The 27,290-nt window shown below is 40.7% G+C and overlaps 1 pseudogene; it reads left to right on the forward strand.

The window, feature by feature from the left end:
* Positions 1–6,545: 6,545 nt before the first annotated feature.
* On the forward strand, positions 6,546–19,908 carry LOC128210426 (uncharacterized; annotated as a pseudogene).
* The last annotated feature ends 7,382 nt before the right edge of the window (positions 19,909–27,290 follow it).

Genomic DNA, 27,290 nt, shown 5'->3' on the forward strand with positions numbered 1-27,290 from the left:
TGACAGTCAGAAACCGCTATTATAGTGCGGTATAAAATTACTGTCTGTACGTGCAAAATCGTGCTGACTGTCGGTTGATTGCGTAAGATACATCCATAAATAGATTATCATTTATGTCTTTAAATTCTTAACATAATGTTGAAAAAAAGACTTTTGTAATGGCTGCATTTCCGTTGGGTATTTGTCTTACAAATAGCTAGATAATGTTAACATAAATTAAACGTGCCATAAGCCGTTATGTTAAAAATAATTTTATGGCGTGTTTCTCAATATAAATTTAGTACATTTTATAATGATTTTGTTTGCCATATAAATTATCAATTATTATTATTATTATTATTATTATTATTATTATTATTATTATTATTACTATTATTATTATTATTACTATTATTATTATTTATTTATTTATATTTTGTTTTAACTGAAATGTGTCGGGATCTGATCTATTATAAAAATCGAAAAGTTAGAGATGGTTTTAAATATTAAACTTAGGTTAATCTTATAGTCATACATCATTGACTTCATTCACCTTGTTGGTCAGTCATTAAAAACAAGTGATCCGATTAGCTACATCGTTATTAGATTCAATTAAGGCCAGACAGTCAATTGTCAATGTTCCTAACGAAGCATATTTAAAGTCTTTCTCTATTCATAAATCCTTGCAAATGATATACCAAAATAACATGGGTTAGCCAGCATTTATATGCATATCGAATTCCTAAAAACACATTTTTGTAGTTGGCGAATTATCGAAGCGTTTCTATAATAATAATACATGCAGTTACTATTGCATCAACTCGGGTTGTACATGCAGTTACTATTGCATCGACTCGGGTTGTACATGCAGTTACTATTGCATCAACTCGGGTTGTGCATGCAGTTACTATTGCATCAACTCGGGTTGTGCATGCAATTACGATTGCATCAACTCGGGTTGTGCATGCATTTACTATTGTATCAACTCGGGTTGTGCATGCAGTTACTATAGTATCAACTCGGGTTGTGCATGCAGTTACTATTGCATCAACTCGGGTTGTGTATGCTGTTACTATTGTATCAACTCGGGTTGTACATGCAGTTACTATTGCATCAACTCGGGTTGTACATGCAGTTATTATTGTATCAACTCGGGTTGTGCATGCAGTTACTATAGTATCAACTCGGGTTGTGCATGCAGTTACTATTGCATCAACTCGGGTTGTGCATGCAGTTATTATTGCATCAACTCGGGTTGTACATGCAGTTACTATTGCATCAACTCGGGTTGTGCATGCAGTTTCTATTGCATCAACTCGGGTTGTGCATGCATTTACTATTGTATCAACTCGGGTTGTGCATGCAGTTACTATAGTATCAACTCGGGTTGTGCATGCAGTTACTATTGCATCAACTCGGGTTGTGCATGCATTTACTATTGTATCAACTCGGGTTGTGCATGCAGTTACTATAGTATCAACTCGGGTTGTGCATGCAGTTACTATTGCATCAACTCGGGTTGTGCATGCAGTTACTATTGCATCAACTCGGGTTGTGCATGCAATTACGATTGCATCAACTCGGGTTGTGCATGCATTTACTATTGTATCAACTCGGGTTGTGCATGCAGTTACTATAGTATCAACTCGGGTTGTGCATGCAGTTACTATTGCATCAACTCGGGTTGTGTATGCAGTTACTATAGTATCAACTCGGGTTGTGCATGAAGTTACTATTGCATCAACTCGGGTTGTGCATGAAGTTACTATAGTATCAACTCGGGTTGTGCATGCAGTTACTATTGCATCAACTCGGGTTGTACATGCAGTTACTATTGCATCAACTCGGGTTGTGCATGCAGTTACTATTGCATCAACTCGGGTTGTGCATGCAGTTACTATTGCATCAACTCGGGTTGTGCATGCAGTTACTATAGTATCAACTCGGGTTGTGCATGCAGTTACTATTGCATCAACTCGGGTTGTACATGCAGTTACTATTGCATCAACTCGGGTTGTACATGCAGTTACTATTGCATCAACTCGGGTTGTGCATGCAGTTACAATTGCATCAACTCGGGTTGTGCATGCAATTACTATTGCATCAACTCGGGTTGTGCATGCATTTACTATTGTATCAACTCGGGTTGTACATGCAGTTACTATTGCATCAACTCGGGTTGTGCATGCAATTACTATTGTATCAACTCGGGTTGTGCATGCAGTTACTATTGTATCAACTCGGGTTGTGCATGCAGTTACTATTGCATCAACTCGGGTTGTGTATGCAGTTACTATTGCATCAACTCAGGTTGTACATGCAGTTACTATTGCATCAACTCGGGTTGTACATGCAGTTACTATTGCATCAACTCGGGTTGTGCATGCAGTTACTATTGCATCAACTCGGGTTGTGCATGCAGTTATTTTTGCATCAACTCGGGTTGTGCATGCAGTTACTATTGCATCAACTCGGGTTGTGTATGCAGTTACTATTGCATCAACTCGGGTTGTGTATGCAGTTACTATTGCATCAACTCGGGTTGTACATGCAGTTACTATTGCATCAACTCGGGTTGTGCATGCAGTTACTATTGCATCAACTCGGGTTGTGCATGCAGTTATTTTTGCATCAACTCGGGTTGTACATGCAGTTACTATTGCATCAACTCGGGTTGTACATGCAGTTACTATTGCATCAACTCGGGTTGTACATGCAGTTACTATTGCATCAACTCGGGTTGTGCATGCAGTTACTATTGCATCAACTCGGGTTGTGCATGCAGTTATTTTTGCATCAACTCGGGTTGTGCATGCAGGTACTATTGCATCAACTCGGGTTGTGTATGCAGTTACTATTGCATCAACTCGGGTTGTGTATGCAGTTACTATTGCATCAACTCGGGTTGTACATGCAGTTACTATTGCATCAACTCGGGTTGTGCATGCAGTTACTATTGCATCAACTCGGGTTGTGCATGCAGTTATTTTTGCATCAACTCGGGTTGTACATGCAGTTACTATTGCATCAACTCGGGTTGTGGATGCAGTTACTATTGCATCAACTCGGGTCGTGCATGCAGTAGATATTGCTTCAACTCCAGTCGTGAATGCAGTTACTATTGCATCAACTCAGGATGTGCATGCAGTAAATATTGCCTCAACTGCCTTGTGCCTTGTGGTAAGTGCAATTTCTATTGCCTAAATTCGGGTTGTGGCTGCAGTACATATTGGCTTAACTTGTTGTGGATGCAGTTACTATTGCCTCTACTCAAATTGTGGCTGCAGTAACTATTGCCTAAACTGAGACTGCGGCTGCAGTAGCATTTACCTCAACTTAGATTTTGGCTGCAGTAACTATTGCTTATACTATGGTTATAGGTGCAGTTATAATTGCTCATACTCAGGTAATTGCTGCAGTTTACCTTAACTCGGGTTGTGGCGGTAGAACTAATTGTTAAACGCGGTATGGCTGCAATAGACATTTCCTAAACACGGGGTGTGGGTGCAGTAACTATTGCCATAACTCGGGGTGTAGATGCAGTAACTATTGCCTTAATTTGGGTTGTCATTGCAGTAACTATTGCATCAACTCGGGTTGTGTGTGCAAAATCTATTGCCTTTACTCGGGTTGTTGGTGCAGAAACTATTGCCTTATCTCGGGTTGTGGGTGTAGTAACTATTGTCTTAACTCGGGTTGTCATTGCAGTAACTATTGCCCTAACTCGGGTTGTGGCTGCAGTAACTATTGCCTTAACTCGGGTTGTCATTGCAGTAACTATTGCCTTAACTCGGGTTGTCATTGCAGTAACTATTTCCTTAACTTGGTATGTGGGTGCCGTAACTATTGCCTTAACTCGGGTTGTCGTTGCAGTATCTATTGCCCTAACTCGGGTTGTTGGTGCAGTAACTATTGCCTTAACTCGGGTTGTCATTGCAGTAACTATTGCCTTAACTCGGGTTGTCATTGCAGTTACTATTGCCTTTAGTCGGGTTGTCATTGCAGTAACTATTGCCCTAACTCGGGTTGTGGCTGCAGTAACTATTGCCTTAACTCGGGTTGTCATTGCAGTAAACATTTCCTTAACTTGGTATGTGGGTGCCGTAACTATTGCCATAACTCGAGTTGTCATTGCAGTAACTATTGCCTTAACTCGGGTTGTCATTGCAGTAACTATTGCCTTAACTCTGGTTGTCATTGCAGTAACTATTGCCTTAACTTGGTATGTGGGTGCCGCAACTATTGCCTTAACTCGGGTTGTCATTGCAGTAACTATTGCCTTAACTTGGTATGTGGGTGCCGTAACTATTGCCTTAACTTGGGTTGTCATTGCAGTAACTATTGCCTTAACTTGGTATGTGGGTGCCGTAACTATTGCCTTAACTCGGGTTGTCATTGCAGTAACTATTGCCTTAACTCGGGTTGTCATTGCAGTAACTATTGCCTTAACTCGGGTTGTCATTTCAGTAACTATTGCCCTAACTCGGGTTGTGGCTGCAGTAACTATTGCCTTAACTCGGGTTGTCATTGCAGTAAACATTTCCTTAACTTGGTATGTGGGTGCCGTAACTATTGCCATAACTCGGGTTGTCATTGCAGTAACTATTGCCTTAACTCGGGTTGTCATTGCAGTAACTATTGCCTTAACTCTGGTTGTCATTGCAGTAACTATTGCCTTAACTTGGTATGTGGGTGCCGCAACTATTGCCTTAACTCGGGTTGTCATTGCAGTAACTATTGCCTTAACTTGGTATGTGGGTGCCGTAACTATTGCCTTAACTTGGGTTGTCATTGCAGTAACTATTGCCTTAACTTGGTATGTGGGTGCCGTAACTATTGCCTTAACTCGGGTTGTCATTGCAGTAACTATTGCCTTAACTCGGGTTGTCATTGCAGTAACCATTTACTTAACTTGGTATGTGGGTGCCGTAACTATTGCCTTAACTTGGGTTGTCATTGCAGTAACTATTGCCTTAACTCGGGTTGTCATTGCAGTAACTATTGCCTTAACTCGGGTTGTCATTGCAGTAACTATTGCCCTAACTCGGGTTGTCATTGCAGTAACTATTGCCTTAACTCGGGTTGTCATTGCAGTAACTGTTGCCTTAACTCGGGTTGTCATTGCAGTAACTATTGCCCTAACTCGGGTTGTCATTGCAGTAACTATTGCCTTAACTCGGGTTGTCATTGCAGTACCATTGCCTTAACCCGGGGTGTTGGTGTCTTAACGTTTGCCTAAACATGAATATTGATGAAATATTGCCTCAACTCGGGCTGTGGTAGCAGTAACTTTTGCCTAAAATCGGGTTGAGACTGCAGTTTCTATTGCTTCAATTTGGGTTGTTGGTGCAAATGATAGTTTTAAATTCGGGTTGTTGGTGCCGTTACTATCACACCAGATCGGACTGTGGTACAGATTCAATTCCCTCAACTGGGGGGGGGGGGTGCAGAAACTATTGCAGTTAATATTGCTTCAACTCGGTTGGTGGGTGCAGTTTTTATTGCCTCAACTCGGGTGGTAAGTGCAGTTTTTATTGGCTCAACTCGGGTGGTGTTTCAGTTTCTATTGACTCGACTCGGGTCATTGATGTGGTTACTATTGCTTCAACTCGGGTCATTGATGCAGTTATTATTGCCTCAACTCGGGTCATTGATGCAGTTACTATTGCTTTAACTCGGGTGGTGGGTGTAATTTTAATTGCCTAAAACCGGGTTGTGTTGCAGGTTTTACTGCCTCAACTCGGTTGATTGGTGCAGTTACTATTGTTTCAACTCGTGTGGTAGTTGCAGTTTTTATTGCCTCAACTAGGGTGGTGGACGCAGTTTTTATTGCCTCAACACGGACTCCGGGTGCAGTTTCTTTTGCCTCAACTCGGGTGCTGGTGCACTTTCTTTTGTCTCAAGTCGGGTTTTGGTTGCCGTAACTATAACATGGCTTGTATGATCTACGGTAACGCAACATAATTGAACACGAACAAAATGTTTTTAAATAAGTTATTGTATTAGTAATGTGTTGATAAGATTACATATAGGTATTCTGTTATAATAAATTTGTATTGTAACATGAATATTGGCCTTTTATTAAATAAATGTTCCTTCGTTCGTTCGTTCGTCTTAGATCGATAGTGATATTTATTTCTTTTTTTAAAAGTATATTTGAACTATAAATCATGCTATATTTATTGACTTTATTTATTTTTATATATATATATATTCTTTCCTTGTTGTATATTCGGTTGGGTGGAGTATGTTATAGAACATGTATACAAAAATTATAGCCATATTAAAATCTATATTTGTGTATTTGTATTATTATGTATGAACACTAAATAATCGCTTATTTGGAGGATGTTAAGTGAGGATCTTTCCGGTTTATTGAATATATACTATTTCAAAATACAAATTCTTTAAAACCATTTGATATAATAAGTCAGAATTTAGCTCATGATTCGCTCTATTTATTGTAGAAAAAACAAGGTGTATGGATATTTCGCAATAATGGTATGAATATAAACCCCCATTGACAGGTTAAGGTAGCTTTACATTTGTGTCGGCTAGCATTTAATATGAGGTAAGTTTATCACTACAGAAACTTTATGCCTGCATTTTCCCATTAATTTAATGACATTGATAAATTAGTTCATGCTGATACATGCCGTTCGTTTTGAAATAATGCAGATTAATTAACAGCCTTTTACGATGCAAATTTGGTGGGAAGCCTAAATTGACAAATTTAAACATTACTTTGCAAGGTTTAAATAAAAACCTTGTGCAACATTTTCTGGTGTGATATGGAAGATCTGTTGAAATTCCATTTGCAACCAAACCGAAATGCCTTTCGACTAGTTTCTGAGAGTATCGAGCTTGTACAGCTGTTAGAAATAATCTCTACTGCATTGTCTGGACACTTTAAATGCATTAAAGATTTTACGAAATAAAGAAAATGTGCAAGCGTTTGACTAGGTAACTAGTTCCTTATACTTTATATTTTGTTACTCTCAAACAGTGTTACATTCCATAAATTGCCTTTATATGTATCAACCAAGAAGTGCGTTTATTCTCATTTCTATTTAAGAATATTTTGAATAAGAAATGAACTAGTTCCCTTATTTCTCAATAGAAAAAGGAATTAGGAATAAGAAAGTCACTTCGCTTATCTCTATGAACCCCAATGGAAATTACTCTTCCCAATGGTTTCACGGTTAACATTGCTGCTGTATCGTGTTTCACTTTTAAGCAATATTACCATTATCATAATTACATGTTTGCTTATTCATCTTATGGCACACAAGAAATGTTGATGTAAGTTGTGTTCTTGTTGTTTTAATAAATACTAATGTTTTGCTGTTTTGACTTTTAACGATCAATAAAAAATCTATATATGATTTGTGTACAGATGAAAATAATATTAACCTTTCTTAATAAATACCTACGTGGCCACAAATTCCTAAACTAAAAAGCGCCATATATCGCTAATATTGTTAATCTGTATATTAAAATAGAATTTTTGTTTTGCATTATCCTATATTGAGCGCCTTTAATGGGCAAACCTTTGATCATCTCATATGATGTGCTAAAGTGTAGCCGACACATGGGCAATGCAGTATTCACTATTGGGGCGATACTTACTAGACTTACTGATAATGCAGATCCTACATGTATATATGTTGTGTGCGGGTAGCCTTGCTAGCCAGTGTTGCCCTTTGCCCAGGTAGTCCGGGGCACAACCGGGGCGTGAACAAGGCTTCAGACATGGTGGGCAGTGTTCAATGTCCGAGCGAACTGTTTTTACTGGTGCTGTATCTCGATAGCCTTTTTATAGCCAGTTTTCCCGTTACCCTTGTGGACTGGGGTGTGGGAAAGGCATCGAACATGGTTACGTGCTCTACGCCATCATCACGCGATGATTATTTTTATGAATTAATGTCTGTGACCAACGAAGTATCTCCTATTGTACTTCATCGCTTGCGCTAGCAAGTCTTACCCTTGTGAGCTGGGGTGTGACGATCAATGAACAAGACGAGAAAAGGAAACGGCAGGGGACATGTGTCGAGCACAACATCTCTCTGAACGATGCATGCATTCAAATATTAAGAATGCGGCCATTAAGTATCTCCTATTGCAGTTCAGCGCTGGCCTTGCTGGAGAGTGTTGCCTTGATAATCTGGGGTTTGACCGGCGATGAACATGACAGGGAACTTTGTAGCGTGCACAACATCACCGAGCGATGCTTGTTTTCATTTAAGTATGTAGTCATTTAAGTATCTCTTATTGCAGTTCAGCGCTAGCCTTGCTGGCAAGTGTTGCTTTGATGGGTTTGGGTGTGACTGGCGATGGACATGACAGGGAACAAGGTAGCGTTCACAACATCATCTCGGAGCGGTGCTGTCCGAGTGATGAATGCTACCCCTCTCAGATGGACATGGCCGCCCTCAACAATGTCATGAACGGGCACTTGCTGTTGCCAAGCTTCCCAGAGTACAGTAAACAGGCACATATGTACAACACCGTTGAACAGAGGTAAAGTGTTTATAATGCTCATATATATACAACACCGTTGAACAGAGCTCAACTGTCTATATTGCCCTAATATGTACTACACCGTTGAACAGAGGTCAATTGTTTATAATGGCCTAATATGTACAACACCGTTGAACAGAGGTCAATTGTTTATAATGGCCTTATATGTACAACACCGTTGAACAGAGGTCAACAATTTATAATGCCCTTATATGTACAACACCGGTCAACAGTGGTCTACTGTTTATAATGCCCTTATATGTACAACACCGTTGAACAGAGGTCAACTGTCTATAATGCCCTTATATGTACAACACCGTTGAACAGAGGTCTACTGTTTATAATGCCCTTATATGTACACCACCGTTGAACAGAGGTCAACTGTCTATAATGCCCTTATATGTACAACTCCGTTGAACAGAGGTCAACTGTTTATAATGCCCTAATATGTACAACACCGTTGAACAGAGGTCAACTGTCTATAATGCCCTAATATGTACAACACTGTTGAACAGAGGTCAACTGTCTATAATGCCCTAATATGTACACCACGGTTAAACAGCAACCTATCGTGTATCTAACCTGATGTACGTGTTATACACTCGACTAAGTTACCACCATGCGTATATTCATGTACACAGGTACCCAAATTTGATCGCCGTGGTTAAGAACGCTGGTAATATCCAGAAAGCGGTGCAGTTCGCGCGGAAATACAACTTACACGTGACAGTGCGGAGCTCGGGTCATGGCTATGTGGGCCGCTCCACGTGGGAGGGAAGTTTCCTCATAAGCCTGTCCGAGATGAACGAGATGGAGATAGACTTGAGCACGGAGAGGAGCCCACATGGCACGGTTAAGGTGCAGACCGGGTTACAATGGCAGGAGGTATACAAGGAAGTTAGAACCGTGCAATTTTGCCATGCATTAAGTTTGATAGCTAATTGTAACAGGTAGTTTGAGAACGAAATACGTTGGTGGTTCTTGAACCGTGCAGTTTTACCGTGCATTAAGGTTGATGGCTAATAGAAACATGCAGATTTACCATGCATTTAGTCTGATAGGTAATAAAAACATGCAGTTGTACCATGCATTAAGTCTGATAACTAATAGAAACATGCTGTTTTACCATGCATTAAGTCTGATAGCTAATAGAAACATGTAGTTTTACCCTGTTTTAAGTCTGATAGCTAATAGAAACATGCAGTCTTACTATGCATTAAGTCTTATAGCTAATAGAAACGAGCAGTAAGGGTATTGAATTTGTTGGAGGTTGTTGAATCGTGCAGTTTACCACGCATTAAGTCTGATAGCTAATCGTGCAGTTTTACCGTGCATTAAGGTTGATAGCTAATAGAGACATGCATTTTTAATATGCATTAAGGTTGATAGCTAATATAAACATGCAGTTTACCATAAAATAAGTTTGATAGCTAATAGAAACATGCAGTTTTACTATGCATTAAGTTTGAGAGCTAATAGAAACATGCAGTTTTACCATGAAATAAGTTTGATAGCTAATAGAAACATGCAGTTTTACAATGCATTAAGTTTGATAGCTAATAGAAACATGCAGTTTTACCATGCATTAAGTTTGATAGCTAATAGAAACGTGCAGTTTGAGTATGGAATATGTTTGGTGGTTGTTGAATCGCGCAATTTACCCTGCATTAAGTCTAATAGCTAATAGAAACGTCCAGTTCGAGCATGGACTATGTTTGATAGTTGTTGAACCGACATGCAGTTTTACAATGGATTAAGTCTGATAGCTAATAGAAACGTGCAGTTTGAGTATGGAATATGTTTGGTGGTTGTTGAATCGTGCATTTTACTCTGCATTAAGTCTGATAGCTAATAGAAACGTGCAGTTTTACCATGCATTAAGTTTGATAGCTAATAGAAACATGCAGTTTTACCATGCTTTCAGTCTGATTGCTAATAGAAACGTGTAGTTTGAACACGTTTCAGGTTTACCATACAATACGTTTTGTGGTCATGTAATCAGCAGTTTTGTCGTGCAATAAATCTGATATCTTATTAAGCAGCCCAGAGTTAAAGGTAGATAATTGAACAACGTGATTTTACCATGCAAGTTGGGAGATATGTGAACGTTGCAGTTCTTCGGGTGAAAGCGAAAAGGTTCAATCTTCTTCATTATTTAATGTCACTTAGAACCTTTTCGCATTCACCACTCGAGTTATACCATGTAATAAGTTTTTATGGTTATTTGACAATGCAGTTTTTCCATGCAATAAGTTTTTTATGGATAATTTAACTATGCAGTTTTTCCATGCAAAATAATATGGGAATATTTGTAAAATACAACTTAACCATTTAAAATGTTTGGTAGAGAATTAAACGTTGCAGAAGTACCGTGCAACATGTCTTGTAAATAATTGAACATTGCAGTTTTTAAATGCAATAACTTAGATAACTTGCAATAACCGTAAGGAGACTCGGATCGCACGCATATGGCCGTCAACGGTAAGGCGACATGGATCAGACACAGTTCATCGTAACCATGAGGAGTCTCGCATCACACGAAGTCGCCCGTGAACCCAAGAAGGAGACTCGGATCAAACGCAGTTGGTCAAGAACAGTACGGAGGCTCGCATCACACGCAAATGACTGTGAACCGTAACGAGACTCGGATCAAACACAGTTAACCGTGAACCGTAATGAGACTCGGATCACACACAGTTGGTCGTGAACTGTAACGAGACTCGGATCAAACACAGTTGACCGTGAACCGTAACGAGACTCGGATCGCACGCAGTTCACCGTGAACCGTAACGAGACTCGGATAACACACAGTTGACCGTGAACCGTAACGAGACTCGGATCAAACACAGTGAACCGTGAACCGTAACGAGTCTCGGATCAAACACAGTTGACCGTGAATCGTAACGAGACTCGGATCACCCACAGGTTGGTCTTGAACTGTAACGATACTCGGATCGCACACAGTTGACCGTGAACCGTAACGAGACTCTGATCGCACACAGTTGACCGTGAACAGTAAGGAGACTGGAATCACACCATTTGACCGTGAACCGTAACGTGACTCGGATCAAACACAGTTGACCGTGAACCGTAACGAGACTCGGATCGCACACAGTTGACCGTGAACAGTAAGGAGACTCGGATCGCACACAGTTGTTCGTGAACTATACTGAGACTCGGATCAAACACAGTTGACCGTGAACTGTAACGAGACTCGGTTCACACACAGTTGGTCGCGAACTGTAACGAGACTCGGATCAAACACAGTTGACCATAAACCGTAACTAGACTCGGATCGCACACAGTTGAATGTGAACAGTATGGAGACTCGGATCACACGCAGTTGACCGTTAACCATGAGTAAACTCGGATCACACGCAGTTGTCCGTGAACCATGAGTAAACTCGGATCACACGCAGTTGTCCGTGTGAGTTGCACATTCTCCGCCTGATATTTGAGAAACACATGAGACAGTAACCGTGGTATTCACACCATTATGGGCTGTCAATTTGATGAATGTGTTTCAGTTGAATGCGGTCGGGCGTGTTGTGGTGGGCGGCAGCGGGTGGCTACACGCTGGGTGGTGGGCACAGCCCCTTGTCCCGTTCCCTTGGATACGCCGTCGACAACCTGTTAGAGGCTCAGGTAGGGACTAATTAGAAAGATAGTGTTAACCGAGTACCTTTTAAATAAGCTATCTAATGATTGTACTGCGTGTCAACGGACTGATATCATGAGCAGAAAAATATGTTTTCAACCTTACCGAACACATGTACGAAAACGATTTTTGTTCAGGAAATAAATACAAAACATCGACATGTATGAAAATCGACACATAGCAGTATTCTTTAAGTAGTTATTTAATAATATTAAGTTTCATTTTCAAAAAGGTGGTGTTTTCTGACGGTTCCATCGCCACTGCGACAGGGGCGGCGGCGGAGGTACATTTGGAATTGCCGTCTTTTTTCTGTACCGCCTGCACCCAATGCCGTCACAGATGGTAGTTTTCAATATGCCCGCTCCCATTGAAATGAACGTTTTTGGGATAAACTATTTTGAAGAGGTATTAGAAGTATGTGAGAAGGTACTGGAGAAAATGTCGCCTATGGGGTGGCTAATGGATGCTTAACAACTTTCCGGGATCTTTCGTGGACCCCGGCTCCAAATCCATTATCATTTTCAAGGGATTGCTAACATTCTACTTTAACAAGTTTGCACCCTGGAATGGATCCGAACACAAAGAATTAGAGGCTGCAGTCAACTGGGCAAGAAGCAAGTGAGTATATACAATTGTACAAGGCATTAGACACTGATGTTAATGAGCGGCGGCTATGTTCACTGCTATTTATTTTATTTTCTAGGCAAAAAATGTAAGGTAATACAATTCCATTATGCGCGATCTAACAATCTGATACTTAAGTCTGATAAATTATAGAATCTTGATTGTGTTTCCTGGAGAGAAACGAGTTCTGGTTAGGGTTTTGAGAGGCCATGCGAAAGTTACTCTGTTGAAATGAACCAACGAGTGCATGTGTGAGAGTTGGACACCTTTACCACTAAAATTATTCTTACCCTGTTTAGGATCAAACCCATTTGTTCAGGTGCGAGAGGTTGACACCAACACCACTTAACCACTCTGGCCCTGTTAGAGATCAAACCCACAACTTCATTTGTGAGAGATAGCCACCTACACCATAAACTACTCTCACTCTGTGTGAGCGACTGAAACCTATACCACTTAACCATTCTCACCCTGTTAGAGATCGGACTCTACCCCTCATGTGGGAGCGACAAACACCTTATACCACTTAACCATTCTCACCCTGTTTAGGATCGGGCCCATGCCCTCCTGTGTGAGCGATTGGCACCTTTACCACTAAAACCATTCTCACCCTGTTAAGGATCGGGCCCAAGCCGTCCTGTGTGAGCGATGAACACCTATACCCCTAAACCATTCTCACCCTGCTTAGGATCGGGCCCAAGCCCTCCTGTGCGAGCGATGAACACCTATACCACTAAACAACTCTGACCATGTTTGGGATCGGGCCCAAGCCCTCCTGTGTGAGTGATGAACACATATACCACTAAACCATTCTCACCCTATTTAGGATCGGGCCCAAGCCCTCCTGTGCAAGCGATGAACACCTAAACCACTAAACCATTCCCACCCTATTAACGATCGGGCCCAAGCCCTCCTGTGCGAGCGATGAACACCTAAACCACTAAACCATTCTCACCCTATTTAGGATCGGGCCGAAGCCCTCCTGTGCGAGCGATGAACACCTATACCACTAAACCACTCTGACCATGTTTAGGATCGGGTCCAAGCCCTCCTGTGTGAGCGATGAACACCTTTACCACTAAACCACTCTGACCATGTTTAGGATCGGGCCCAAGCCCACCTGTTTGACAAAAGGCCACCTATATCAGTAAACCACTCTGACCATGTTTCGGATCAAACCCACTACCTCTTGTGTGAAAAGTGGACACCTATACACAGTCTGACCCTGTTGGGGAACGAACCCACGTCCTCCTATGTGAGAGATGGACGTCTTTACCACTAAACCACTCTCACCCTGTTTGAGATCGACCCTCGTCCTCCTATGTGAAAGATGGACACCTTTAACACTCAACAACTTTCACCCTGTTTGAGATCGACCCAGTTCCTTCTGTGTGAGAGGTGGCCATCTTTACCACTAAACCACTAACACCCTGTTTGAGATCGACCCACTTCCTTCTGTGTGAGAGGTGGACACCTTTACCACTTAACTACTCTCACCCTGTTTGAGATCGACCCATATCCTTCTGTGTGAGAGGTGGACACCTTTACCACTCAACCACTTTCACCCTGATTGATATCGACCCATATCCTTCTGTGTGAGAGGTGGACACCTTTACCACTAAATCACTCACACCCTGTTTGAGATCGACCCATTTCCTTCTGTGTGAGAGGTGGACACCTTTACCACTTAACCACTATCACCCTGTTTGAGATCGACCCATTTCCTTCTGTGTGAGAAATTGACACCTTTACCACTTAACTACTATCACCCTGTTTGAAATCGACCCATTTCCTTTATGTGTGGGAGGTGGACACCTTTACCACTAAACCACTAACACCCTGTTTGAGATCGACCCATTTCCTTCTATGTGAGAGGTGGACACCTTTACCACTAAACCACTCTCACCCTGTTTGAGATCGACCAACTACCTCCTGTGTGAGAGGTGGACACATTTGCCACTCAACCACTCTCACCCTGTATGAGATCGACCCACTTCCTTCTATGCGAGAGGTGGACACCTTTACCACTTAACTACTCTCACCCTGTTTGAGATCGACCCACTTCCTTCTGTGTGAGAGGTGGACACCTTTACCACTCAACCTCTTTCCTCCTGTTTGAGATCGACCCACTACCTTCTGTGTGAGAGGTGGACACCTTTACCACTAAACCACTCACACCCTGTTTGAGATCGACCCATTTCCTTCTGTGTGAGAGGTGGACACCTTTACCACTTAACCACTCTCACCCTGTTTGAGATCGACCCATTTCCTTCTGTGTGAGAGGTGGACACCTTTACAACTAACCCACTCTCACCCTGTTTGCGATCGACCCATTTCCTTCTGTGTGAGAGGTGGACACCTTTACCACCCAACCACTCTCACCCTGTTTGAGATCGACCAACTACCTCCTGTGTGAGTGGTGGGTACTTTTACCACTCAACCACTCTCACCCTGTTTGAGATCGACCCACTTCCTTCTATGTGAGAGGTGGACACCTTTACCACTAAACTACTCTCACCCTGTTTGAGATCGACCCACTTTCTTCTGTGTGAGAGGTAGACACCTTTACCACTCAGCCTCTTTCATCCTGTTTGAGATCGACCCACTTCCTTCTGTGTGAGATATGGACACCTTTACCACTAAACCACTCCCACCCTCTTTAAGATCGACCCATTTCGTTCTGTGTGAGAGGTGGACACCTTTACAACTTAACCACTATCACCCGGTTTGATATCGACCCACTTCCTTCTATGTGAGAGGTGGACACCTTTACCACTCAACAACTCTCACCCTGTTTGAGATCGACCCATATCCTTCTATGTGATAGATGGACACCTTTACCAGTAAACCACTCCCACCCTGTTTGAGATCGACCCGTATCCTTCTATGTGAGCGGTGGACACCTTTACCACTAACCCACTCTCACCCTGTTTGAGATCGACCCATTTCCTTCTATGTGAGCGGTGGACACCGTTACCACTCAACAACTCCAACCCTGTTTGAGATCGACCCACTTCCTTCTGTGTAAGAGGTGGATATAAATGCCAATAATCCACGCTCACCTTATAAGGGATACAACCCACACCCTCCTGTGTAAGGGGTGGACATAAATGCTACTTAACCACTCTCATCCTATAAGGGTTTTACCCACTCTCTCCCGTGTGAGAGGTGGACATAAATACTACTAAACCACTCTCACCCTGTTTGAGATCGGCCCCAATACCTTATGTGTAAGAGGTGGATATAAATACCAATAATCCACGCTCACCCTGTAAGGGATATAACCCACACCCTTCTGTATGAGGGGTGGACATAAATACTACTAAACCACTTTCACCCTGATAGGGATTGACCACACTGCCTCTGTATAAGAGGTGGACATAAATACAACTAAACCACTCTCACCCTGTAAGGGAACTAACCCACACCCTCCGGTGTGAGGGGTGGACATAAATTCTACTAAACCACTCTCACCCTATGAGGGATCTAACCCAAACCCTCCCGTGTGAGGGATGGACATAAATACTACTAGACCACTCTCACCCTATAAGGGATCTAACCCACACCCTCTTGTGGGAGGGGTGGACATAAATACCACTAAACCACTCTCACCCTGTTGGCGATCTAACGGTTTACCCTCTGTGTGAGAGGTGGACACCTTTACCACTCTTAATTTTAACCATTCCGTAGACATGAAATATTTTTCTTTTGCTTTTTATTATTTATCATACTGATATCATATACATATATTTAAATCAGTTTATAAACAGGTATTCTACCAGAACCATACAAGCATTGATCATAAATAGACAAGTCGCGAAACGCGGTGTGTACATTTACTTGAACGTATAGCTACACGTGCGTTGAGGTTATTTTTATTTTTAGAGAAAATTCACTTTATATAAACCACTTTAGCCGTAGTATCGAATATGCCATGCTAAACAATGTACACATGGCTGGATGTTGCATAAGAAGTGATGTGCAACCTCTCTTTTCTCTAATATGATCATGACTTCGCGTGTCAATAACCATGGACTTTTAAACGTACTTTTCCGGCAAATACTTGGCCAAAGTTATACTTTATCCTCATGATACCACCTTGCATTTGTCAATTTCCATTTATTCTGTGTTTTTGAAACCTTTTAATGCACCAGTCAATTGAAACCACGCCCACCGATGTTCGGGGAATAGAGGGGACTTTGACTTCCGGTCCAGCCAAACCCGAGTAAATTCCCCTCCCTGCAAGAACGAACTGCTGGTAAAATCCCCGCCAAATGCCCCCGCACCTCCATGACCATAGGTAAGGCTCTTTCTCGCTATTTTTGCGAGAGGTCAAAACCACCGTATTCACCCGGCACTGCGCGGACACCTGGAAGGTGAAAATTACGGCCCATTTCCCCGGGTATCCTCAGTGTACTCCCGGACCTTGGTGGCCGTGGTTACAGTTGACTAGCATAATGTAATTCTCCATAGATGGAACTATGCCAAACCGACCGACCATAGTTCCTTTATGTCTAGTACTTCAAAAAGATAAAATTATTTTTTAACAGACAAGTACCATTCACCATCACAAACAAGACCGATTTCTGGGACTACGAGAAAGACCTATATGACCCGCCAATCGTGCGCGCATATATGGCGAACACCTTGTTGCAGCCGGGACAGGCCAGGGAGGATTTCCGGGCCTTTATGAGGGAGCAGCTGTTTGTGGGAGTGGCCAGAGATTTGTGGATTGCATGCACAGGGGCTCTTTTGGGAGGTAAGGTAAACGACGGTGTTAAGCTTGACGAAAAACCAATCAGTGTTAAAAAATGCTCCTTTTCAACAAAGGTCGGAGGGACAAATTTATTAAAAATATTATAAAGAATGAAAAAAAGCTTCAAAATTTGATATGCATAGTTATTTATTTAACTTTTACTGGAGACGCTTTTTACATCATTTTTGCAACATGAAATGTATCTTTAATTAATAAAATATAAGTCAAAAGACACACCCTTCTGAAATAGCACTAATGCAATCGCAGCACGGTAATTTTGTCAAACAATGTCGGTTGCATCCATCTTAAAGGAAAAACCACGGAAGGTCCTTTAGGGAGCACACCCTAACATCCGGGCTATCGATCAACAGTGACGTCATTGTCATGTGGACTCTCCCTGGGCGACGCCGAAAGTGGGGTCCCTCTCTTGAATCAGACCACAGATAAGAACGAGCTTATCGAATACTTCCAGACGTTTGCAAAAGGAATAAGAAAGTAAGAATTATTAACTCAACATAGTTTGCGTTTTACTTGCCTTGTCCCCGTTATATGTATGACTGCGAGGTCGCGACCTATTGTCGCTATAGTAGCTTTTGTTTAATTTCTAATGTCCTTGTGTGCAAATTTGTAAAGAAGATGTTACACTTCGTGAACAAGAAGTGTGCGGTTAAGATTCAGATTACCTTGAATGGTACTTTATACCTGTCGTTACACCCGAAAACGTTTGAAACTTTATATCGTAGAAGTAACATATACACATTACATTCAGATCTTCTTCCATTGTACAAGATTACTTTATACATGTTGCCAAACACGACATGTACTTTAATGTGTATGTACTATGTACAGCTTCATTTACATGGTCAAGTTACACCTGAGTCTCAAAGCCGTTTGCAAATGATCACATAAAGCTTGTACTTGCAGCTCCCATAAATCACTCGCTTGCAAATCAAATCCATAAATCACTCGCTCACGAATATCACACACGTAAATCACGCGCGTGAATAACACTCATAAATCACACATACAAATCACACGCAATACACCTGCGTAAATTCCACGCATAAACCACTCTCATAAATCACACACATGAATAACTCACATAAATCACTCGCATGAATCACACCCATACGTCGCACGCATAGATCTCTCTTAAAATTCACACACAGTAATCACTCTCATAAATCACACACATAAATTACTCGCATAAATCACTCATATGAATCACACACATACGTCGCACGCATAGATCACTCGCATAAATCACACACAGTAATCACTCGCATAAATCACACACAGTAATCACTCATAAAAGTCGCACACAGTAATCACTCGCATAAATCACACACAGTAAGTATACGCATAAATAAACCGCATAAATAAAACACAAATCACACACATAAATAACATATAAATAAAACGCGTAAAAACACAAACAAATCACAAACATAAAAAACATATAAATATCACGCATAAACAACAAATAAATAACACGCATAAATACCACACATATAAGATACACACATAAACAACACGCTAAAAAAACATACATAAATCATTCGCATTGACCATACGCATAAAATGCTTCACTTTTCGTATCATACATTCTAGACGTGTATAATATGCATATACATGAATGACGTATTGCACAAAAAGTTCCCGTACTACTAGTGCTTACTATAACCATTGCATTACAATGCATCCCCTCTATCTGATTGTTTATTAACGGCATTAACAGACAAGTGTAACGTATCACCCATATGCCATATTTTGCAGTTTCGGGAGCGGTATGTACTTGAACGAGCCGTGGAAAGATAACCCTTACTGGAAGGAGGACTTCTGGGGAACCGAGAATTACGAGTGTCTGTTATGATGTATCTCTTATCAGAAGCTAATCTTTTAACATGTTCGCTTCCCTCGCTATAGTGATTATCGTTAATAACAACTTTGATTATTGCTGCTTTGTCAAAGCTTGTCGGAGGTCATGGCGAATAGCAGCATCGGCTTATAAGACTGGACGACGATTGGTCAATCGATGATCGAGTGGTTGATTTGATTGACAGGTCATAACATGCCAATTATGGCGCTGTGGAACATGACTGCCTCAATTACTTAAACGTTATATTTGCATGAAAGGTAAACATATAGGTGAACATAAATAAGCTGGTATCCAGTTCCATTTAATTGAATATTCTAAGTCTTTCAATGCATGTATATTCCGACGCGCTTCTCTAGATGTTATTGAATGACAACAATGGTAACCAGATAACTAGTAACTCTACGCCATATCAAGTCTGTGTTGTAATATGACAATACGTTTAATATTCAAACATCGTTTGTAGTGTATAACTGCAAACATATGAGAATAATATGAAATATCACGTACTAATAAATATTTTGTGTATGTTTTTTTGTTTTATCAAGTCAACTTGTTCCTGTATTAAGTCCACTATTTTCATCATGTATCAGTTTGAAAGTACATTGAATATATGATTAATCGATAAGGTGGTCTATTAAGGATTTATTCTTATTTTTCGTGCGTTCATGCAGTACGAACGCTCGGCCGCGATTATGCAAACCCATGAAGCGCGTTAGCGCTTTTTGGAACATTTGCGGAAAATTTGCGGCTGTTTATTTTTGTATTCCGATTTTACTTTTTGCAGAACTCCCTGGGTTAAGTCATATCATATCATATTTTGGGCGCTTTGCAAATAATATATGAAACCTTAACCTGAACACGATAGAATTTCGTACCAAATTAGCAGATGTTTGAAGCAATAACTGAGAAAAAAATCAGTTAAATAATAACTTTTCCGAGTAAAGCATTTTTTGTCAAGTTGATTGAAGAATTACTCATTTTTCGTCACGAATTTAAACGCATCTGCTCAATAATAACCCTGTACACTACGGCTTGAAATACCAGAATTTGTCATGTGTTAATCCGAAACTGACATATAAAAGAGGCATGAGGCAGATGTAAAATATCTAACCATGGTAATTATTACAAATTCGAACACTAATATATTGAAATACAAAAAGCGATGCGACTATCATTTGACACGACTTTGTAAGCATTTCAATTTTACTTTAAATATCGCTTTTTCATTTTTGATGAAATATGTAGTTATATTAGTGAAATAAAACCTTTGCGTATCATACATGTATTTCATATGAATATAAAGAACAATGCCAAAGACTACAGGTGTTCAGTTATTTAATTTCATTTGATTTAATTTTTAAAGAACTAAGCACTTACTTGATTTTTTAAAAACATAAAAATCGATTGATAATGATGAATTACGGTTCACTCTTAATTAAACACACTACATGAATAGTCAGAATATCAATTGGTGCACAAGTGTTCTCTTCGCTGAATTCTCGCAGTGCACACAGCCATTAATCACCAAATCAGGCATGAGCTCTAACCATAGGAGAGATAGACTCGAATCTGTTCATGAACGAGTTGGGGTTCCAGCTGTAGAGAAGAAGGGTTTGGGTGGAGTCGGACAACCGTTTCTTTAGCTGGTCTAACAGCTTTGTCAGAGGATCTATAAATAAAAGCAGTTAAGAATTGATAAATGTAAGTCACTCCATTACTTCGGCTTATGGTAAGAGAACATTTTATTGTGTTTTAGCCGGTAACCGGGATCGCTGACTGTGTTGCACCTGACGTTTACAATGTTGCACCTGTAATTGACGGTGTTCCACCTTATGTTGGCGGTATTGCACCTAATGTTGGCGGCGTTCCACCTAATGTTGGCGGCGTTGCACCTACCGTATACAGTGTTGCAACTATCTATAAAGCGAATGAACATTCTACATCAAACCGATACTTCCATTTTCTTTTTAGTTTGTATGAGTTTGCGTTTTCGAATGTCCAGAATTAAATGTTCATTACGTCTATATATATTTAATAAAGACAACTGAACCAGCAGTTATGCATGAAGCATATCTACAGGACTCATTTTCAAATCAATTCTCAATGGTAAGCGCAGGAATGACTGATTTAAAGACTGAGACCAAAACATTTGAAAATGTTGAAACCTTTGACTCAATAGTGTGTTGTTGTTGTTGTTGTTGTTGTTGTTGTTGTTATCCGTTTGCATGTGGCTTTTTATTGTTCCAACACAAGATGATTATAGCACATGATTCGTAACTTAGTTTGTCCCTGAAGTATATATTACGTAATTGATAACTTGTAACAAAAAGAGGTTGATTTATAGCAATGATACAATCACGTGGATTATTAATAATATATATGATCAAATATAAGACGTCTACCAGGAGGGGGCTCGGCACCGTTGTTGGGACCATCTACCCACCATGAGTGACCGTCATCCGATATACCGTACCTGCAAGGGAACTTAGCGTTTAATACATGAGAACCTGTTTTTTTATCATCGCAACAGTGAGCTGAGTGTATATATATTCAATTACATTCAACATGCTTTTGTTTTATAGATCAGAAATAATGTCAAAGATTATAAACACATACACGCATATAAACGCATATAAACACATAAATATGTATCTATATAATCCATGAAATGTTATCTACGTCTTGCTAGTTTCATTATCCGATTCTGAATTACCAAATTGGCACAAAACTCAATTTCTCGAGCTAACTTCAAATACAACTACCTAATGCGTATTTTTCTAACCAAGGAAACGAACTTTTTTTCTTATTCGTAACTCAAAACTAAGAAATTATTAAACCTGACATAACAGTCAAACTTAGAATGTAATAAAAGCCTTAGTGGAATGGATGTACTTGGTTAAGGATTATCAAAGAAACTGTAAAGGCTGGGAAGTTTGCATGAGATTTATTTTTTACAATTTCGCGTGCTATATTTTTGCTTGAAGATGAAACCTTAGCTCTGATGCCAGACAAAAACCTTTTTAAACCTAGAGATAAAATGATCTGGCTTGTTAGCATATACGTAGAAAAAAATATTTTCAAATTGATAACCAAACGGTATGCTCTATTTTCATAAAAACACCTTTTGTACTGACCTTGTATCACTCGGTTTACACTTATAGAAGGAAGTCCTCTTCAGCAGTCCCAGGGAGAAGATGTAATGTTCCGCTGTCTGCGCGATGTAGATCTTCCGCTGCTCCCGGAAGTCACCCTTTCCCTCGAACACCAGCGTTTTGCACCCTGGCAAAGCGACAGAAGGCATATCTTTCTTGCTTTTATGATAAATGTTTGATGCCGTTAGTGATACGATCATATCGAAGAGTCCATGCACAATTTCAGTCAGTCGCTACTTTCAACGCTTGAGGTAAATGTGGGTATTATAGATTGTTTAAAAAATGTTGTGAATACACCGCCTAAACGGTTAAATTATAATATCCGAGAAAAAAGAAACAACTATTTGCACTGAGAAGTTACATGTAGTTGGTGGAAAATAAACCCAAATGACAGAACGTGCCATCTTTCTGATACTGAGTGTGTTTGTAAAGAATTTAATTATTTGCAAGAGTTTAGAAAATTCAGTAACGGAATACGACGTTTCCTTTATAGCTATACTTATGTAACACCAAATATAAAAAGAGATCTGTTTGTTTCAGTGTAAGATCGTAATTCATTTCACCGAGTGAGCACAAAAAGTTATATTTCACGAGTGGCGTCTTTTGTGGCGTTCCAGAGGTGAAATATATTGCGATCTGACACCGAATCATGCAATTTTTTCTTTCTTTATATTATAATGCCTAAAATTGGTACAGTGTATTTAAAAACATTTTAATGCATTTTGTTAGAAAAACGTGCCAAAATGTATGCGCATGTAACGTCATTTCGGGAATGACTTCTTTAATTTTGTGTCAAAGCCCTTGCGTGCTGATATTTGTGTTGGATAGAAGAGCGGGCTAAATTTCAAAACAATAAAAGTATCAAACTGACAGGTTTATGAAAAAACAGCTTTTTTCTGTTCCTTACTTTAATTGTGTTGTCAGCTCTATTGAATACATCTTGAACTTGATACGGTCTCTTCCACTGCGATAACAGTTTGTTGAGGTCTGTTGGCAGCAAAATAAGCACATTATTACCAGCCTGTAACGGTCTTGGTCTTGCCTTTTTGTCATAGTCCTGCTTCTGCACATCATGCGCTGACAACAGGCTTTCACGAGCAAGCTTGCACGAAATTCCCATCGATTCGAATGAAACGGATATGGGGATTTACCCTGTTGATTGTTAATAAAAATTGTGCCTTCTAAGCCTTGATCCCTAGACTCGAATAGCGTTGCTACCAATTGGTTCGGTATTCCAAAGTTGGTGTTATTTTTTTGTGAGTGGCAAAAAGCCTGCTTAATTATAGACGAGCCAAAGTTCCAAACGGTTGCCTTCGTTTCTTTATAAGATATATCAGGCACTTGGTATAAATAACAGAAGACCTTTTTGGATCAGTTTTGATATGATATAAGTTGAATTACCCCTTACATACAACTTGTAGGCCTCCAACGACCACATTCCGGCTACTTTAATATGTTCTTCACCTAAAACCCGAGTTATGTAAAGAGCTACTGCACCCACCACCCGAGTTATGTAACGAGCTTCGGCACCAACAACCCGAGTTATGTAATAGTCACTGATCCTTCAACCGCGGTTATGTAAAAAGCTAAGGCACCAACAACCCGAGTTATGTAATAGTCACTGAGCCTACAATCGGAGTTATGTTAAAAGCTACGGCACCAACAACCCGAGTTATGTAATAGACACTGAGCCTACAACCTTAGTTATGTAAAAAGCTACGGCACCAACAACCCGACTTATGTTATAGTCACTGAGCCTTCAACTGGAGATATGTAAAAAGCTACGGCACCAACAACCCGAGTTATGTAATAGTCACTGAGCCTACAACCGGGGTTATGTAAAAAGCTACGGTACCAACAACCCGAGTTATGTAATAGTCACTGAGCCTACACCGCGGTTATGTAATAGTCACTGAGCCTACAACCGCGGTTATGTAAAAAGCTACGGCTTTTACAATTCGAGTTATGTAAGAGTCACTGAGCCTAAACCGGAGTTATGTAATAGTCACTGAGCCTACAACCCGAGTTATGAAAAAAAGCTACGGCACCTACAACCCGAGTTATGTAATAATCACTGAGCCTACAACCGCGGTTATGTAAAAAGCTACGGTACGAACAACCCGAGTTATGTAATAGTCACTGAGCCTTCAACCGGGGTTATGTTGATAGCTACGGCACCAACAACCCGAGTTATGTAATAGTCACTGAGCCTACAACCGCGGTTATGTAAAAAGCTACGGTACCAACAACCCGAGTTATGTAATAGTCACTGAGCCTTCAACCGGGGTTATGTAAAAGGCTACAACACCAACAACCCGAGTTATCTAATAATGACTGAGCCTACAACCGGGGTTATGTAAAAAGCTACGGCACTAACAACCCGAGTTACGTAATAGTCACTGAGCCTACAACCGGGGTTATGTAAAAAGCTACGGCACCAACAACCCGAGTTATGTAATAGTCACTCAGCTTACAACCCGAGTTATGTAAAAAGATACGGTACCAACAACCCCAGTTATGTAATAGTCACTCAGCTTACAACCGGGGTTATGTTAAAAGCTACGGCACCAACAAACCGAGTTATGTAATAGTCACTGAGCCTACAACCCGAGTTATGTAAAAAGCTACGGCATCAACAACCCGAGCTATGTAATAGTCACTGAGCCTTCAACCGGGGTTATGTAAAAGGCTACAACACCAACAACCCGAGTTATCTAATAGTGACTGAGCCTACAACCGGGGTTATATAAAAAGCTACTGCACTAACAACCCGAGTTACGTAATAGTCACTGAGCCTACAACCGGGGTTATGTAAAAAGCTACGGCACCAACAACCCGAGTTATGTAATAGTCACTCAGCTTACAACCCGAGTTATGTAAAAAGATACGGCACCAACAACCCGAGTTATGTAATAGTCACTGAGCCTTCAACCGGGGTTATGTAAAAAGCTACGGCACCAACAACCCAGGTTATGTATAGTGACTGAGCCTACAACCGGGGTTATGTAAAAAGCTAAGGCACTAACAACCCGAGTTATGTAATAGTCACTCAGATTACAACCGGGGTTATGTTAAAAGCTACGGCACTAACAACCCGAGTTATGTAATAGTCACTCAGATTACAACCGGGGTTATGTAAAAAGCTACGGCACTAACAACCCGAGTTATGTAATAGTCACTCAGATTACAACCGGGGTTATGTTAAAAGCTACGGCACCAACAACTCGAGTTAGGTAATAGTCACTGAGCCTTCAACTGGAGTTATGTAAAAAGCTACGGCACTAACAACCCGAGTTATGTAATAGTCACTCAGATTACAACCGGGGTTATGTTAAAAGTTACGGCACCAACAACACGAGTTAGGTAATAGTCACTGAGCCTACAACCAGGGTTATGTAAAAAGCTACGGCACCAACAACCGGAGTTATGAAATAGTCACTGAGCCTTTAAAAGGAGTTATCTTGATAGCTACGGCACCAACAACCCGAGTTATGTAATAGTCACTGAGCCTTCAACCGGAGTTATGTTAAAAGCTACATCACCAACAAACCGATTTATTTAACAGTCACTGAGCCTACAACTCGAGTTATGTAAAAATATACGGCACCAACAACTCGAGTTATGTAATAGTCACTGAGCCTTCAACCGGGGTTATGTAAAAGGCTACGGTACCAAAACCCGAGTTATGTAATAGTCGCTGAGCCTACAACCGGAGTTATGTTGAAAGCTACGGCACCAACAACCCGAGTTATGTAATAGTCACTGAGCCTACGACCGGAGCTTTGTTGAAAGCTACGGCACCAACAACCCGAGTTATGTAAGAGTCACTGAGCCTACAACCGGGGTTATGTTGAAAGCTACGGCACCAACAACCCGAGTTATGTTATAGTCACTGAGCCTACGACCGGAGCTTTGATGAAAGCTACGGCACCAACAACCCGAGTTATGCAAGAGTCACTGAGCCTACAACCGGGGTTATGTTGAAAGCTACGGCACCTACAACCCCAGTTATGTTATAGTGACTGAGCCTACGACCGGAACTTTGTTGAAAGCTACGGCACCAACAACCCGAGTTATGTAAGAGTCACTCAGATTACAACCGGGGTTATGTTGAAAGCTACGGCACCAACAACCCGAGTTATGTAATAGTCACTGAGCCTACGACCGGAGCTTTGTTGAAAGCTACTGCACCAACAACCCGAGTTATGTAAAAGTCACTGAGCCTACAACCGGGGTTATGTTGAAAGCTACGGCACCAACAACCAGAGTTATGTTATAGTCACTGAGCCAACAACCCGAGTTATGTAAAAGTCACTGAGCCTACAACCCGAGTTATGTAAAAGTCACTGAGCCTACAACCCGAGTTATGTAATAATCACTGAGCCTACAACCCGAGTTATGTAATAGTGACTGAGCCAACAACCCGAGTTATATAATAATCACTGAGCCTACAACCCGAGTTATGTAATAGTCACTTAACCAACAACCCGAGTTATGTAATAGCCACTGAGCCTACAACCCGAGTTATGTAAAAGTCACTGAGCCTACAACCGGGGTTATGTTGAAAGCTACGGCACCAACAATCCGAGTTATGTAAGAGTCAGTGAGACGACAACCGATCGTATAAAAACATATGTGCTAAGTTTTATAACAAGTTATATAAATGATTTATCCCTGGCTATCGTTATCCAATTAATATATATAGGAAATCACTACAACACG

This window comes from Mya arenaria, chromosome 12 (assembly GCF_026914265.1).
Source record: "Mya arenaria isolate MELC-2E11 chromosome 12, ASM2691426v1".
Taxonomy (NCBI): domain Eukaryota; kingdom Metazoa; phylum Mollusca; class Bivalvia; order Myida; family Myidae; genus Mya; species Mya arenaria.